Source organism: Penaeus japonicus, unplaced genomic scaffold (assembly GCF_977035675.1).
Source record: "Penaeus japonicus unplaced genomic scaffold, GWHDUDI00000001_assembly GWHDUDI00000035, whole genome shotgun sequence".
Classification (NCBI taxonomy): domain Eukaryota; kingdom Metazoa; phylum Arthropoda; class Malacostraca; order Decapoda; family Penaeidae; genus Penaeus; species Penaeus japonicus.
The window spans coordinates 928058-933057 of record NW_028234437.1 but is presented as its reverse complement, the minus strand read 5'-3'; the positions used below and the strand labels follow the sequence as shown (position 1 = coordinate 933057).

Here is a 5000-nt window from a genome sequence, read left to right as displayed (position 1 = left end):
TCTCTATATAGAAATGTATATGAACTCACCGCTAACGTGTTTATCTATCTATCTATCTTTATATACATATATATATACATATATATACATACATATATATATATATATATATATATATATATATATAGAGAGAGAGAGAGAGAGAGAGAGAGAGAGAGAGAGAGAGAGAGAGAGAGAGAGAGAGAGAGAGAGAGAGAGAGAGAGAAAGAGAGAGAGAGAGAGAGGGAGAGAGAAAGAGAGGGAGAGAGAGAGAGAGAGAGAGAGAGAGAGGGGGATGTATACATGCGTATTTGTATGTAAATGTACAATTGAGAAGCGTTGCCAATGTTGGCAAGTCAACTTAAGGTCACTCACTCTCGGGCGTAATCCAACTCCTGCTGGTTACGGATACTTTTGGCTGCTGAGTTTCCCAAGCCAAAACCCCAGCCAACGTAGGTGGCAAGATTATATCATTGTAAATTACATCACGTTTGATGGCGTCCTCTTTTTCGCGTTCTCTTTGTCTACATACTACATCCTTCTAAATAAACAATATAAACAATGTAGTCCACTGTCCATGAGAACGTCTTCCAACTTGGCTTACGTCACCCTCCTATTCACTAAACTGTAGAGCAATCCAATATGAACTGAGGTAAGTACAACGAAGGATGGTGTTTTATTGTGTTAGTAAAATACTCCAAAGATTTGTTAATTTAATCTACATTTCTGTATCATATAGAACAATCAGTTTCTGTTTTGGCAGATTGGATTGTTATTTCGTTAGATATATAAATAGAAAATAGATAAACAGGTGAATAGATAAATAGGTGAATATTAGATTAATGGAAAATAAACAGGTAAATAGATAGATAGATAAAAAGAGACAGGTAAAGAGAAAGATATTGATATATATCTGTATTTAGATATGATGATAAGGATATTTACCATCGACTAGCCATTAGTGTTTAGCCTCTGGAAATACAGTGATAGAAAAGTTATATATTTTGTAAATCCTATTCTTGTTCATTCATGCCTCTCTAACTTTGAACCAGTGAAGCGAAGGATTATCTGTCACAATGGTTCCAAACATTTTTTAAACCTCAAGTAAATTTCGCACCCTTGTACAAGTCATATTGGCTTTGAATATAAATTATATCCATTCTATTTTATTATTATTATTATTTATTATTATTATTATTTTTTTTTTTTTGGGGGGGGATAACTCTTCTTTTTATTATAATTGTAGAAACACAGATACTGGGGATCAAACTTTTGACAATGCATAAAATGCAAATAGAAACTGAACAATTAGAAAAAAGACACATCTTAGTAAATCCCAATTGTTGATCTATTTTCTTACACCCTATAAAACGCCATCTCGCACCAGATTTGGAAACCCTGAACTTTCCATTCACCATTTTAAAGTTATGCATTCAACATGACATTTGGATGTTTTTTCTCTCAGGTATATCATCTATGTAAGGTCATGGACAAATAATTCAATTGTCTTCCTAATGCTTAATGTTTTTCTCAATAAACGTGGCAACTTTCCAAGGCTGTATTAACTTTGAATCCTAACACTTATGTCAACCTGTAATGGGGTCATACTTTCAGATAGAAAATAATTTATATCATCACAATACTCCACTTCCACTACTATTGCCATTGGTGACATACCATACATTAATTATTTCACTAGCGCTTATAAACACATTTTTCTCCGTAAGTTATACCATCTTCAACTCTCGCTTCATCATTCCTTAATTAGATATTTAGAAAACTAAAGGGTTAGAAAGTTGGATGTTAAAAGGACCAAGTCTGAGTATATTGGCAAGGTTGCTACAGACTTCTCACTCCTGGACGCAATTCTACTATTCAACATGGGCAATTTTGATTGTTATTTGTACCATTGGCCCGGATAACACCTCCTCAGTCAACCTGGACGTCCCTTGCCTACCAAGGGCGCCCATATTGATGCCAAGGTTAGTGCGGATTCTTTTTCATCATGAGGAACCCTGTAGTAGTGATCCCTACCTCAAGCCATCCTATAGCCCAGGCCTCCGAGTCGCCGGATTACAGAGTCGAGCCACCAACCCCGGCCATTTAAAGATGGTTGATAACGCCATTTTAAATAATATACTATTTGTAGACTCTCCCACGAGTCACAAGGGGAAACCCCCAATCAAAAGAAACTCCGAAGACTCACACTCAGTAGCTTTACCAACCATTTTGCTTTTTGCATGTTGATTCGTATTGGCGTTTCTTCTCTTGAAATAAATAACAATGGAAAGATTAATGCCCTTGCGATTAAACAAAAATCCTTGCCTTAAACACAATTAAATGCATTTCATATTTCCTGGAGGGCACACCTTCACATACAAACACACACATACAAACACACACACATATATATGTATATATATATATACATATATATACATATATGTATATATATACATACATACATATAATTATATATATATACATATATGTATATATATATATATACTTATATATATATATACATACATACATAAATATATACATATATACATATATATATATATATATATATATATATATATATATATATATATTCATATATATATAGACATGGATAGATATAGATAGGGGCGGGAATGACAAAGTGGGCCCCGCTTTTTGTTTTAATAATACGGCTGGTAGTCACATCCGGTAAATCATTTTTGAATCTATCTTGTTTTCTCTTCCGTCTGTTATATTCCTTTTTCCCCCCCAATTTCTGAATCTGATGTCAGTTCATCATTCCAAACTTGGTAGTTTTATTGTATGCATAAATTATAAGTGATCGTGGGGAAAATGTGGCTCAAATAGTCATTGAATATTCATATTGTAAATGTTGATGAGTATACAGTCAACTAAGTAAACGGTAAAAGTCATGTTGAATACAACTTCAGTATCAAAGTATAGCGGCTGGGGTTGGTGGCTCGACTCTGTAATCCGGCGACTCGGAAGCCTGGGCTGGAGGATGGCTTGAGGTGAGGATCACTGCTGCAGGACTACTCATGTTGATTGGGTGTCCGTACTAAGCTCGGCATCAATATGGCCGTCCTTGGGGAGCCAGGGACGTCCAGGTTGACTAAGGAGGTGTGAACCGGGCCAGGGGGGAAACCCAGCAGCCAAAAGCACCCGTGTCGAGCAGTAGTGGGATCACGCCCGAGAGTGAGCGGCCTGCAAGAGCCTTGCCAACAAAGCAAGACTTAGTCCTTTTGTCGAGCAGGGATAAATATTTAATTACTGTGCGACGAGTTATTCAAACTTTAATTATACACTTCTCCTAAGGTCTATAACCTTTTCTTCCGGCAATCTGTGAACTGGTATTTTATATCCATGTACATAGATTGATATGGTCGTGAATTGTCAATTATCAATCCACACGATTATAGACTTTCAAAAGGAACTAACTATAAATCACTCACAAACGCGATATTCGTAATACACAAAAATGCAAAAGGCAAAGTTTCCAAGAGCAAGATTTAGGTAAGGCTGTCATATCATACATAAATACAGATGTGTGTATATATACATACTTGAATATATATACATAAATTTATATATACATAAATATGCCTGTCTGTATGTATATATACATATATATGTATATACATATACATATATGTATGTATATATATATGCATATATATACATACATACATATATATATATATATATATATATATATATATACATATATATGTATATACATATACATATATGTATGTATATATATATGCATATATATATACTATCTTGTGTTAGAATTAACAGCACATTCGGAATTAATCATTTTAGATTGATATTCCGTGTCTAAATTGCCTTCTGTTTATTTGAACAACTTCAAACATTTTACTATATAGATGTTACTTACTTATATGATCTGGAAATATACGTTAGCAGAAAACATCATCAAAGTCATTTTTATGATTATTGTTTTCCCAAATATTATTGCAGCTGCTATCATTACTATTACTATTATCAGAACTTATCATTATCACACTCGAGAGTGAACGACCTGCAGTAACCTTACCAAGAAAGGCAGACTTAGTTCTTTTTTGTAATAGGTTCAAGTCTTCATGCTGGCACACACATGCATATTTTCATACTGATTTCATATTCATTCTGTGTTATAGTTCATTTCATATCCATGTCGAGTATTTTCATCTTCTATCATTGTTTCCTCAACCGTTTCATATCCGATGCAAAATTGCTAATCATGTTTGTAAAACCTTCTTTGCACATATATATGTATGTATATACATACATTATATATATATATTACATATATATATATATATATATATATATATATATATATATATATATATATATATATATATATATATATATATATATATATATATATATATATATATATATGTATATATGTATATGTGTGTATTTTTGTATATGAAGGTGTGCACTCCGGGAAATATGAAATGTATTTAATTGTGTCTAGGGCGAGGATTTTTGTTTGATCGCAAAGGCATATAAATAATTATTGATAAGTTATGAAAGGCAAAATTTCGGTAAGAATATTACAACTACGAAACCTGCTGCATTATTCTTTCCATTGTTTTTCATTTCAAGAGAAGAAACGCCAATTCGAATCAACATGCAAAAAACAAAATTGTTGGTAAAGCTACTGAGTGTGAGTCTTCGGAGTTTCTTTTGATTGGGGGTTTCCCCTTGTGACTCGTGGGATAGTCTGCAAATAGTATATTATTTAAAATGGCGTTATCAACCATCTTTAAATGGCCGGGGTTGGTGGCTCGACTCTGTAATCCGGCGACTCGGAGGCCTGGGCTATAGGATGGCTTGAGGTAGGGATCACTACTACAGGGTTCCTCATGATGAAAAAGAATCCGCACTAACCTTGGCATCAATATGGGCGCCCTTGGTAGGCAAGGGACGTCCAGGTTGACTGAGGAGGTGTTATCCGGGCCAATGGTACAAATAACAATCAAAATTGCCCATGTTGAATA

The 5000-nt window shown here is 34.1% G+C and overlaps 3 non-coding genes across 3 annotated transcripts in view; 2 read left to right on the top strand and 1 right to left on the bottom strand.

The window, feature by feature from the left end:
* Positions 1-1785: 1785 nt before the first annotated feature.
* Positions 1786-2079, bottom strand: LOC147467469 (signal recognition particle RNA). Its single transcript, XR_015190545.1, has one exon.
* An 851-nt stretch (positions 2080-2930) lies between these two features.
* LOC147467468 (signal recognition particle RNA) lies at positions 2931-3228 on the top strand. The gene has a single exon (XR_015190567.1).
* A 1544-nt stretch (positions 3229-4772) lies between these two features.
* The window catches only part of LOC147467467 (signal recognition particle RNA), a 294-nt gene continuing 66 nt past the window's right edge, over positions 4773-5000 (top strand). The window contains exon 1 of the transcript XR_015190544.1: positions 4773-5000. This exon is cut by the window's right edge and continues 66 nt beyond it. This is a non-coding gene — a non-coding RNA (signal recognition particle RNA).